We start from the raw sequence: 14,235 nt of genomic DNA on the forward strand, positions 1-14,235 counted from the left end.
CCTACATCATAGGGTGTTCCTGAGAATGATGTATTATATTCATATAAACCACACGGAAATTCCCTCGAGCATAAACACTCAATAAATGTCTATTTTATTACTTTAAGGGTCATAAAGCCCTTTTGTGTACTGCCCGGCATTGGTGGCAACGTAATATACATTACTTGTAATAATATTCAATATTTTAAAAAATAAAAAAATAATATTCATTATTTTTAACTTCACTTTAATTATTTTAACCTGAGCACTATGATGTCTGATGCAACAAATACGTGTCCAATAAATAAGCAAGTTCTCACATCAAAAAAGAAATTGAAATTGTCAAGTGACCTTTTTTTTTTTTTTTAAAGCAAACTGACACCTTCCAAAATAAACTCTGGGGATATAATTAAATGCTCCACAAATGACATACAGAGGAAAGTGAAATAAAAACAAAGCCATTTTGTGTGGTAAGAAAAAGGAAAAAACTCTCATGCAAAATGGTCTGAATTGATCAGGAGGGATAATGGAACAGAGAGTTCTTTTTAAAAGCAAAATCAATACTCTGATGGAAAAAAGACTATAGCTCATTTTAAAGTGAGAAAATGGACAGAAAAAACAAGCCAGAACATAAGTGACAGTGTTGGAAAGCAAATCAGGATTTGTCAAAGGAAGAAAATATCAGCAATTGAACTTGTAATATAATAGCTTCCCATTTTTTCCCATACATCTTAATTTAGAGGAAAATGACATAAGGAAATCAACAGAATGCCAAAACAGCATAAGAAGGTACAAGTAGCAATCGCAGGGATGTAAAATGCCTAAAATGCCATATCAGGGATGGCAGATGAGGTTTGTTTGATGCCAGATAATCCAGTTTCAGTTATTGATCTTCACTGTCTGCCATCAATATCCTTTCTCTGTTTGCCAACTGATTTCTGCATCCATACACAAGCGCGCATGCACACAAACACACACACACACACACACACACACACACACACTCAGTCTTGAATAGGACATGCAACCCAACTCCCTCGAAAGGAGAAGCCATAACAGAGATCTGGAAACCACTCTATATGACAAGACGGTGAGGAGAGCACCAAGTTGCCTCCACTGGAGAAAAGCAGCTCTTCTGGAGGCTGTCAGGAGACTTTATCCCGGCTATTAGATTTGAGAGCTGAGGACTCAGAGACATTGTCAAAGTGTTTCCACAGGCACGAGAAGTTATGCAAACCTACGAAATGGTGCGTGTTAGTGACTGGAAGCACACCATTCCCTCAGAAGTGTGGGATTTCAGGACAGAAAGGTCTACACAGGAATGCCAATCATGTCACTTAGCTGAATGGCTGGCTTAAAAGTGTTCAATGTAGGGACACCTGGGTGGCTCAGTCAGTTAAGCGTCTGCCTTCAGCTCAGGTCATGATCCCAGGGTCCTTAGATCGAGTCCCGCGTCTGGTTTCCTGCTTGGCGAGGAGTCTGCTTCTCCCTCTCCCTCTGCCTCTCCCCCGGCTCATGTGCTTGTGCTCTCTCTCTCTCTCTGTCAAATACATATTTATTTTATTATATACATATAAAATAAAATAAAATCTTAAATAAGAAAAGTGCCCAATGTATTTAACCTCCCAGACATTGTTCCCTCTTCTGAAAAATAAGGCTATTCAGTTTACTTGAAAGAGTTGTTGGGAGTTTTAAATAAAAAACTCTGGCTTAGTACTCCATCAGTGAATGTTCCATATGTGTCTATATATGTTACAGAGAATAACTTATTTTATTTTAGAATTTCTTTGTATTACTTTTCCCAAAGAATCCTACTACAGTTTTTTTTGGGGGGGGGGGAGTTCTGTTGTTTTGTTTTTACTTTGTTTTGTCCTGTTTTCTAGAATTTCTGCCTTTTTTTTTTTTTTTTGGATATCTGTGTTGCATAATGTCCCCAAGGAGAGGACACCAGAGAAAGCACAGAAGCAGAGAGGAAAACAAAAAAAGAAGAGGAACAAGAAAAGAGTGATTCCTGGCTATCTGAACACCCACAGCTGCCTGGTCTCTAGGTACAACAAGGAAACTTCTGCAGCTGTGGACCTTTGAACACTTTGGAATGGTTACTACCCACTTTCCATTAATTAACACAAAGACAGCTGCTAATAACACATTTTTTTCTATTTGAATATTATTTCCATATTAGTCATTTTTCTGATTTCTTCTCCCTTTTTTGTTTCCATTCTTTTTCAGAAGATGATCTGTTCTGTGCTCCTTATCTTGGAAAAGGAATGTAACAACATGAATCATAAAAAAGCCTGGTAAGCTTTTACTTTTAACTTTGAAATGTTTAAATATTTAGACACCAGGGACAACACAACTATTTGGAGAAATACGAGGTTGGGAAAAAGGCCTTTCCACAAACCTTTACCAAACCTCTCCCACCACTACTCAGATTAAAGAAAGAATTTCTTCAGTCTTAGAAAGGAGTAGAAAAATAAGAAGAGATCATGAAAGTTTTATGGGTCTAGGAGGAAGCATGAGCCTGTAGAGGCTTAGAGGGCTTTTATCCACTGAATTCAGAGTATTTGTGGTAGGGATGTGAGAGTTATAAATGTGAATTACCAGTATTGGGCCCTCTGCCAGAGAGTAGGTCCTGTACTTCTTGCCATCCCTGGGGCCACACTTCCCTTCCACTGTGTACTCTGACACAAAGTTATCTAATCCACTAATTACACAACATTTTTATTACATTACTGCTATGGTCTAAGTGTTTGTGTCCTCTTGAAATTCATATATTGAAATCCTAACTCCTGTGGTAATGGTATTAGGAGATGGGGCTTTCAGGGAGATGATTAAGGTTATGAAGGTGGATCACTCATGCATGTGATTCTTATATTATTATAATTATATATTATTCTGATAAAAGAGGCTCAAGAAACTCCCTTGCTCTTTCCACCATGCGAGGGTATCCAGGAAGTGTTCTTCACCAGACCCAAAACCTGCCAGCCCTTGATCTTGGACTTCCTGGCCTCCACAACTATGAGAAATAATTTTCTTTCTTTTTCTCTTTTTTTTAACTTCCCATTTCTAAATTTTATTTTACTTTATTTTTTATTATTTTCAATTGTTTATAATACACTCAGTTCATGGTATTCTGTTATAGCAGCCCAAATGAATTGAAATTTCTAATGATTATCTTGGATGATTTTATAGAAGAGAGTTCATTTTTATGATAAAATTTAAAATGAATTTTGATATCTATAAAAAGAAATAATGTTGATAGATTTTAAATGAGTTTGGGGATAACCCACAACTCTACACTACTGAGACTTTCCTTGTAGGAATATGGTTCCTCTCTTCATGTCTTAAAATTTTCCTTGTATTCCTTCATTTGAGTTTTGGGAGGTAAGATGAGCTCTGTATTTCTTAAGTTTATCACCAGGTAATTTTGATGTTGTTGATATTGTGATTTGGTAGTAACGATTCTACTTAACATTCACTGCATGTTGATGATGTATCAGGCACTGTGCTGAGCAACTTAATAGTATTAATTTATTTAATTCTCACAGTAATCCTGTGAGTTAAGAACTATATGAAACCCATTTCGAGACTATAGAATTGATTCTCAGATAAATTAAGGAATTCGCCCAAAGTCATGCAGCTAGCATATGGCAGAGCCAGGTTAAACCTAGATTTATCTCTACATCATACTATTTTTTTTTTTATCATTATACTATTCTATTCTGTCTCATTGATTTAAGGAAACACACACACAATGTTTTTTAATTAGTAGACTACAAAAATCTTCTATAAGATAATCCTAACTTTCTGGAACATGTTGTTGATATAGAAACAGTTTGTAGATGTTGTTTAGAAAGTGATTAGTCTGATAGAGTTAGCCTTATAAACCTCAGTTGATTGACTATAAACCTTTTCCACTTCATACGGTGGGTGATTTGGGGGAAATTAGTCGAAACATGATTTCACTGACTATATTTATCTAAATTATAGCTCTTAACCTGAAAATTCCTATGTATGTATGGTAAGAAATGATACTATCCAAAATGATTAAGTATTCTACTTAGTAATTCTCTAATCATTAATGAGGCCCTGTTGCCATAAAATTTTGGAGGAAAGTCTTTTATAGGTTTATGCCACTATGTTTGTCACTTGGACAGAAAAAAGGGAAGAATTGAGCTCATTTTATGTTTATAATGCTTACTTCAGTAATAAACTGGAACTGTCAAATATCCAGCTAACTTCTCTGTTTTTAAGTTTCAACAATTCGCAAATTGAGATAGTAATACCACAGTCCTTAGTAGCTGCAAATGATATGTAACATTTATGTTTTATTATTCATCAGGTATTTCTGAGTAGCGTTCTTATTGGCTAAAAAGATAGCAACAATCTATTGATGGAATGATGTATCTCTTAGTGCTTTGTTGACAATCTTGACATGAACTTGTAAAACTGCACAAAAGCAGAATTATTTTTCTCTTTTGTAAGTTTCCTACTGGTATAAATAAAAATGTAACTCCAAAGAGCATAAGTGAATTGTTTGAATCTCTGGCTCAAGCTACATAAGAGCTATTGGGATTATTATTGAGATAACTTGGTTCACTGTGCACAAGTTTCAGGAGTAATGAATTACTAGGGGCTGCCAATATGTGATCAGCTTTTTCCTGCAAATATAGAACAACTGTACTTGGGAAAATAGCCTAATACAACCATCAGTGATACAATAATCAATTCTCTACTGTATGTTTTGTAATTAGACTTCATCATTTCACTCAGTTATTAGGCAGGAATAAGTACTCAAAAACCAAAATGTACTGCATATCAACTCTGGCAAAGTTCTTTATGAGATACTGAGGACAAATATATATATATATATATAAATTTATGCAACAAGTTGTCAAATCCCTTAAAAGAAACATATAAAGTGTTATGGTAGTAATTAATAATGGGTTAAAAGAAAGAATCAAGCACCCATGAGATATAATGAGATCATGAGTCTCTCTCTCTCTTTCTCTTTTTCTAACAAGAGCACCCTATTTATCATACCCACAAATCCCAGGAATAGAATGCTTGGGACATTTTGACAAAGGAAATATTATCTTAAAAAGTACAGACAATAGACAGGAACTTCCTCAAGTTGACAATTAACATTTACACAAAATCAACAGCTAACATAATACTTAATGGCGAGAAACTCAAAACTTTTTGCCTAAGATCAGGAACAAAATAAGACTGTTCCCTATCACCACTCCTTTCCAACATTGTACTGGAAGTCACTGTTATAATAAGACAAGAAAACAAAATTAAAAGTAAACATGTTGAGAAGGAAGAAAAAAACTCTATGTTCACAGATGACATTGATTATCTGTGTAGAAAATCTGTAAGAATTGACAAAAAATTCCTAGAACTAATAACATATTATAGCAAGGTTGCAGGATACAAGGTTAATATACAAAAGACAATTGCTTTCCTATATACCAACAAATAATTGAAATTAGAAATTAAAAACACAGTATCATTTACTTTAGCACACCCAAAAATAAAATATTTAGATATAAATCTAACAAAAATATGTACAAGACCTATATGAGGAAAAGGGCACAACCCTCATGAATAAAATCAAAGAACTGAAGAAATGGAGAGAGGTGATATCAGAGACATGGTTGAACAAGACATCCTCATCCATGTCACCTTCCCAGTGACAACACTTTGACATCTATTCACAGATAATAGTCCCTCTGTGGCAGCTGTGGGTTTCAGCAAAATATGCCAAGGGACCCAGGAGGACTCTCACCCACTCGTGTTTAGTAATAGGCATAAAGGCCTTGGTCTTGGCTATGGACCCTGGAGTGGCCTGTGAACTGGCTTGGAAAATCTTGTCTCAGACAATCACCTATGGACAAGAGTCTTTATGGAAGTCCAGGTTTTCAATGGAAAAGTTTCAGCACAGTGTTGGAACAAAAATGCATGAGATTGGATGCAGTGGAGAGGGTAAGAGGGAAGTTTGACTTTACCCACATCAACCCTCCTCCAAGGTGGCACAGCTCAAGGCCAAGAGAGATCTTGTTGGCCTGTAATTTTTCCCACTTTAATACCATAACTTCAACAATGGTTAACTTATCTAGACAGAAAATCAATAAGGAAATGTTTGACTTGAACTACACTTTAGACTAAACTGACCTAACAGATATAAACAGAACATTTCCATCCAGCAGAGGCAGAATACACATTCTTCTCAAAAACACATGGGACATTATCCAGGATAGATTATATGATCGGTCCCAAAACAAGTCTTAGCAAATTTAACAAGGTTGAAATTATACTAAGGATATTTTCCAACCACAATTGTAAAAAACAAGAAATCAATAACAAAAGGAAAACCAGAAAAGTCCAAATATGTGAAGATTAAATAATATACTCCTGAACAACCAATGGGTAAGATAAAAAATAAAAAGGGAAATCAAAATATATATTATGAGAAATGAAAATGGAAACTCAACATCACAAAACCTATAAGATGCAGCAAAAACAATTCTAAAAGGGAATTTTATCACAATAAATGTCTACATCAGGAAACAATAAAGATCTCAAACAACCTAACTTTTCACCATAAAAAAACTAAAAACGACAAGAACAAACTAAGCCCAATTTAGCAGACAAAATAACAAAGATCACACCAAAAAAATAAAGACCAGAAAACCAATTAAAGAATCAATGAAACTAAAAGTTGGTCTTATTGTAAAGACAAGAAAAAATTAACAGACCTTTAGCTATAATAACTAAGAAAAAAGAAAACTCAAATAAATAAAACCAAAAATGATAAAGGGGAATTATAACTGATACTACAGAAATACAACAATCATGAGAAACTACTATGAACAATTATATGCCAACAAATTGGATAAACCAAAAGAAATATTTAGATTCCTAGAATCATACACCCAACCAAGACTGAATCATGAAGTAGCAAATGTGAACAGACCAATAATGACTAAGAAAATTGAATTATAATAAAAAACCTAATAACCAGGGCCAGATGGCTTCACTGGTGAATTCTACTGAACATTTAATGAATTAACACCAATTCTCAAACTTATCCAAAAAATTGAAGTGGAGTGAACACTCCCAAACTCATTTAAGAGAGCAGCATTATCTTGATATCAAAGTCAGACAAGGACAGAACAAGAAAAGAAAACTACAGGTCAATACACTTGATGAACATAGTTATGAAAATTCTCAACAAAATATTAGCCAACCAAATCCAGCAATATAACAGGATTGTATACTATGATCAAGTGGGATTTATTGCTGGGATGCAATAAATGGCTCAACCCACACAAATCAATAAATGTGATACACCACATTAAGAGAATGAAAGATAAAAATCATATGATTATCTCAACTGATGCAGACAATGCAGTTGATAAAATTCAACCTCCTTTCCTGAAAAAACTCTCAACAAACTGGGGAGAGAAGGAATGTATTTCAACATTATAAAGGCCATATATGACAAGTTCACAACTAACATCATACTTAACAGTGAAAGGTTGAACATTTTTTCTCTAAGATCAGGAAAAAGACAAGAGTCCTCACTCATACCTCTCCCGCTCAACATAGTACTGGAAGTCCTAGCCAGAACAATTAGGCAAGAAAAAGAAATAAAAGACAACCAATTGTAAAGGGAGAAGTAAAATTCTCTTTGTTTGCAGATGATATAATCTTATGTATAGAAATCCTAAAGACTCCACCAAACAACTGTTTTAACTAATAAATTCAGTAAAACTGCAGGATTCAACATACAAAAATCAGTTGCATTCCTAAACACTAACAATGAAATATCTGAAAAAAAAGAAAACAATTCTACTTACAATAGCATCAAAAAATGCTTAGGAATAAATTTAACCAATGAGATGAAGACCTGTACACTGAACACTATTATAAGACTTTGATGAAAAAATTGAAGAATATAAAAATAAATAGAAATATATCCTGTGCTCATAGATTGGAAGAAGTAATATTGTTAAAATAGCTGTACTACCCAAAGCTATCTGTAGATTCAATTCTTATCAAAAGTTCCAATGGCATTTGTCACAGAAAAAAAAATTCCAAAATTTGTATGGAACCACGAAAGACTCTGAATAGCCAAGGCAATCAAGAATGTAAGAAAAAGCTGGAGGCATCACACTTTCTCATTTCAAACAATATTACAAAACTTTATGCTTTGAAACACTATGGTACTGGCATAAAAACAGACATGTAGACCACCAATGGAACAGAATGGAGAGCTCAGAAATAAACATTCTTATATATGGCCAACAAATACATGACAAGAGAGCCAAGTACAAAGAATGATCTCTTCCATGAATGGTATAGGAAAAACTGGATAATCATATGCAAAAAAATGAAATTGAACTCCTACATTACACCACTCAAAATTAATTTGAAATGGATTAAAGATTTACATGTAAGACCTGAAACCACAAAAATTATAGAATAAAAGAAGGAAAAACCTTCTTGATGTTAGTTGGCAATGATTTTTTGGATATGACACCAAAAGCAAAGGCAACTAAAGCTAAAATAAATTAATGAGACTACATCAACCTAACAAGCAAAAGAAACAACCAACAAAATGAAAAAAAAAAAAAACACACTATGAATGAGATAAAATATTTGAAAATCATATACCTGGTAAGGGTTTAATATCCAAAATATTTAAGGAACTCATACAACTCAAAAGCAAATAAAAGCCATCTGATTTAAAAATGCCAGAGGAGGCGTGCCTGGGTGGCTCAGTCTGCTTTCGGCTCAGGTCATGATCTCAGGGGTCCTGGGATCAACCCCAAGTTGGATTCCCTGCTTAGCAGGGAATCTGCTTGTCCCTCTCCCCCTGCCCCTCACCCTTCCCCACTGCCCCCCGCTTGTGCTCTCTCTCTCTCTCTCTCTCAAATAAATAAAATCTTTAAAAGTAAAAAAGCCAGAAGAACTGAATAGTGTTTTACCCGAAGATCCCATATAGATTTCCCCCAGATTTGTAAAGATGCTCAATATCACTAATCATCAGAGAAACTCATACAACTCAAAACCACAATGAGATATCACCTCTCACCTGTTAGAATGGCTAGTATCAAAAAGGCAAGAGATAAGTTCTGGCAAGGATATGGTGAAGGGGGAACCCTTGTGCACCATTGGTAGGAATGCAAATTTTTACAACTATTATGGAAAAAAAAGTATGGAGATTCCTCAAAAAAAATTAAAAATAGAGGGGCGCCTAGGTGGCTCAGTTGGCTAAGCATCTGCCTTTGGCTCAGGTCATGATCCTGGGGCCCTGGATCAGGCTCCTTGTTTAGCGGGGAGTCTGCTTCTCCCTCTCCCTCTGCCCCTGCCCCCCAACCAATGCTCTCTCTCTCTCAAATAAAAAAATTAAAAGTAGAACTCTTATATGATGCAGCTAAGAGTTCTGTACCCCAATTCTACCAGAAGATAGCATCAGATTCCATTCATTAAGGGCTCAGTCCTACAAGACTGCTCTCTACTTCAGATGCCAATTGCAAGGCCAGGTTGTTACCTGTGCTTCAAACCAACAGGCTTGGAGATTCCCACAGTCCTCCACCTGGGTTCAAATAATTTGCTCAAGCAACCCACAGAACTCAGGAAATCCACTAGATCACCAGTTTATTACAAGGATTATTAAAGGATACAAATCAATAACCAGATGAAGAAATACATAGGGTGAGGTCCTGAACAAAGTAGTTTCTGTCCTTCCAGAGTTTGGGGCCCAGCATGCTGTCATGTGTAATTTTCTGCTTCCCCAACCCAGAAGCTCTCTGAATACTCTCCTTTTAGGTTTTTATGGAGGCTTCATTATATAAGCATGATTGATTAAATCATTGGCCATTGGTGATTGATTCAACCTCCAGCCCTTCTACCCTCTCAGAAATCAGAGAGTAGGCCTGAAAGTTCTAACCCTCTATTCATAGTTGGTTCCCCTGGTAACAGCCCCCATCTTTAAGGCATTTCCAAAAGTCATCTCATTAACATAAACTCATTTGTGGTTGAAAGGTGTTTGTTATGAATAAGAAGACGCCCATTTCACCATTATGGCTTTGAAGCATTTTCAGGAACTGATGATGAGAGACGAAATATTACAACAAAAGATGCTCCCATTGCTCATGTCAGCTCAGGAAATTTCAAGGGTATTGGGAGATGTGAGCTGGGGACGGTGGATGAAGACCATGTATGTATGAGACATATATTATGGTCATTTGAATGGCATGCACATGGATGTTTATAGCAGCTCTATTCATAATTGCCAAACTTGGAAGCAACCAAGATACCCTTCACTAGGTGAATGAATAAAAACCTGTGGTAAATTCAGACAGTGGGATACTATTCAGCACTAAAAACAAACAACAACAAAAACAACTATCAAGAGATGTTAAGGTTATGGAAGAAACTTAAATGCATATTACTCAGTGAAAGAAGCCAATCTGAAAAGGCCACAGACCATACGATTCCAACTATATGACATTCTGGAAAAGGCAACACTATGGAGACTTATTTAATCTAATAAAAAAGATTAGTTGTCAGGAGTTATGGGGGAGAAAGGGATGAATAGGTGAGGCATAGAGGATTTTTAGGCTCATGAAACTACTCTGTATGATGCCATAATAGTGGATACATGTCACTATACAATTTGTCCAAATCCTCAGAATGTACCCCATCAAGAGTGAACCCTAATGTAAACTATGGACTCTGAGTGATAATGATGCTGCCATGCAGATAGATCAATTGTAACAAGTGTACACTCTGGTGGGGGATGTTGATAATGGGGGCGGGGGGTTGTGCATGTGTGTGTTGGGGGGGCAGCGGTTATATGGGAAATCTCTATACTTTTGCTCTATTTACTATGAAACTAAATTCTCTAAAAAAATAAATTCTATTATTTTTTTAAAAAATTAAGTAAGGTGAAGAAATCAAGATAAACTTATTGTGATGTTTGTATTATGCTGTACACGTGGGTGGGAAGTGCCCCCACACTTGATAGCAAAGTGTTAGAGGCAGAGATTAATGAGTCAAAGCTAATTAAAGAAGTAATTGTTTCTGGGGATGTACCCTAGGTAAGGAGGTAACTGTTTTGGAGGCTAAAAATATCATGGCTTAATAAAATAAAATTGCACAACTGAAAGGTAAATAGAACAATAAAATGCCAAACATATTAAAATGCACTCTGTTTATTAGAAAAATAAATTGTATTCTAGAGTTCAATAAAAACCTAATTAAGAATTTTGGCTGGGCTTCACTGTTGTTGCAACTGTTTTTACTTATTAATTGTTCTCTGGGGTCCAAAGATCTCTTTACAGCTGAGGGTATCTGAGACCCTAAATTTCTTAGAGCAAGAGTAATTGGTTATAGGGTCTTAAGAAATTTTGAAAATGTCCAAAACACTGATGAAAATTGCACCTTTATTCAAGATCCAGCTGTACAGACTAATTAAAACGTTGGGTTCCTTTGCTTTGGGGTAGAATTGTACCTATTCACTGTGGGGAAACTGGCTATCTCAGATATTTGTTGTCTTCTATCAATAAGAAGGAGAAACAAATTAAGTATTCCCTGAACAATGCAGTTTGGCAGTCAAGATTTTTCGAAACATGGGATCCATTCATGAGTGGGCATAACCAAGGGAGTATTAGATAGTGGGAATGTCTCCAAAATTCTCTTAAAGTTTCTTGTTTGAATTTTGTCACCCAGATCCTTCCAGCCACTTGCAGTCCTGTTGGTTTCTTGTAGGCTACTGACACTGTTGTGTACTGTTTACATGAGTGAGTTCAGTAAGGGATGATTAAATAGTGAGTAATTTAGATTAAGCAAGTATTATCAAGACAATGACTCGGTTGTTGTGTAAGTGAACTTTTAGTTCTAAAATATTTGGACTGCTTTGTTTGACTTATTTAAGTCATCCAACATTTTACCCTATGTAGGTTATCCCTTCTCGTTCTATGAAGAAGTTTATATAAGTTTACCACGTCCAGTAATATTTGGTCACTTCCTAACAAAATATTCAGAAGTTCCCATTGATTTTATTTTAGATATAACCTGAATAGAGTAGTTTTGTAGTTATGCTTCCCACTTCCTCCAGAGGGTGGGCGCACTCCCCAAACCACAGCAGCAACAACAAAACAAAACAACAAATAAACAAAAAACCCTGTCCTTAGCAAAGATCTTAAATTAACACTTTGCACTCTATCAGTGTCTTATGTCTTTACCAGAAGAAGGACTGAAACAAAAGAAAACAACAATTGCATTATACCATGGTCAACTAATTCTTATAAAAATCATTTTATAGAGTACAAAGCCTTTTCACAATGCTGCATCTCCCTGTTTGTTTCTCTATAGATAGTAGAGACTGTTTTATTCTGATCTTGATATTCCCACTGCTCTGAACTTGACATATCTGTCTGCCATTACTTCATCTGGTCTGTGACTCTTAATCAGAGGTTCATTAACTGATGATTAAATTGATAAACATTGATTCATCCTCTGTTACTTCATTAAGCTCACTTGCCAGTCTACTGAGATTTATTTTCTACCACCTTGATATTCACTTGTAAAATCTTTGGTCTCCAGCTTCCAAAAGTGCTTTGTAAGTTATACACACATTTCATTGTCCTATCCTATTTATTTTTTCACTCATCCAAAAGACCTGATAGAGTTTTTTCTTTTCTTTTTCTTTCTTTTTTTTCTTTTTGCAACAGAACACCAGCAACTTCACACTGAGGTCTTTCTTTTTTAATTTACAGTATCTCCTCCAAAGGGGAGGTGTTTTCCCCACATCATTTGTTTTCCAGGGGAGGACAAGTTTCGTCTGTAAACCTTTGGTGTAAGTTTCCTCAGTGGTTCTGTGTCAAGGAAGAAAAATAATTCAGAGCATGTATCACCTCAAAACTTATGGCTCAGTTTTGGGCTCAAAATACGATCTTTTACAGCAGGTGCTAAACTGGAAAAATTCAATTCTCCAATTGACAAACCAAAGTATCCCAGATACTCCCAGGGAGAAAGAAACTGGGCCAGCAACTACGAAGTGAAAAAATTGCTACCTGTTTTTTCCCTCCTTGCAAAAATCTTTGCTGTAGATTTTCCCTTATTGAAGGGAAGAGCTTATGTAGATTCCTGTGTGATTCAACTTTCTTACTTCTTAGTTATGAGAATTTTCTTGTATGTATGTAATATTTATGAAAATTGAATGAGATGCTATGGCTGTCAGAGAAAATAAATGTAAACAAGATATCCTAATCTTGGTTAGAAGAATCACCAACAAGGAAATGGGAGATTGAAATCCCATAGCTACTTGTTTGTTTGTTTTTAAAAGTCTGACTTAAAAAAAAAGTCTGACTTTTTTTCAGCTTTGAGATATAATTGATATAAAACACTCGTAAGTTTAAGGTGTATGATGTGATGATTTGATATGTGTATATATTGATAAATTTTTACCACCATAAGGTTAGTTAACACATTCTTTACCTCATGTTATTACCATTTTGTTGTTGTTTTTAAGGTGAGAAGATTAAAGCTGTATTCTCATAGCCACTTGTCCATAGCTTTTTAAACAAAAGGGTAAGTGCTCACTTTGGCAGCACATATACTAAAATTGGAATGATACAGAGAAGATTAGCATGGCCCCTGTGCTGGGATGACACACAAATTCATGAAAAGTTCCATATTTTTGAGCGCTGGGTGATGTATGGAATTGTTGAATCACTATATTATATACCTGAAACTAATACAACACTGTATGTTAGGTATACTGGAATTTAAATTAAACTAAATTTAAAAAAAAAAAAAAATAAGAGGGTAAAATACAAGGGCAAGGTCACTTCCAGGACCTAGGATAAGATGAAAACCTCTCTGCAGGTGGAACAATGGAGAAGGATACTCAAAGCAGCAGAAAGACATGCATTCTAACAGGTGTGCAAGAATAATGAATAAGAAGGGATGAGGGATGATGTAAAGGACTAGAGACACAGGAGAAAGAACGAGGAATTAAATTTAATAAATTTATTAAATTCCAAATAAGGAATCTCACTAGCCTCTTTCTGTTCATTCTCCAAAACAACTCTAGATCAGAGCCTAGGATATTATCTTCGGAATAAATGAGACTTAGACTGTCCCAAGTTTCACCAGAAAGAATTCAGTTTCAATTGATTTTATATACTTTAGAAAAAATAGATGTGGTGGAGCTCTGCAAGTTTTAGCAATTGCCTA

At 35.4% G+C, this 14,235-nt stretch overlaps 1 non-coding gene across 1 annotated transcript; it reads left to right on the forward strand.

Annotated features, from left to right (window-relative positions):
- The first annotated feature begins 13,591 nt into the window (after positions 1–13,591).
- LOC118519969 (U6 spliceosomal RNA) lies at positions 13,592–13,698 on the forward strand. The gene has a single exon (XR_004909446.2). It is a non-coding gene; the product is annotated as a U6 spliceosomal RNA (small nuclear RNA).
- The last annotated feature ends 537 nt before the right edge of the window (positions 13,699–14,235 follow it).

Source organism: Halichoerus grypus, chromosome 2, assembly GCF_964656455.1.
Source record: "Halichoerus grypus chromosome 2, mHalGry1.hap1.1, whole genome shotgun sequence".
NCBI lineage: Eukaryota > Metazoa > Chordata > Mammalia > Carnivora > Phocidae > Halichoerus > Halichoerus grypus.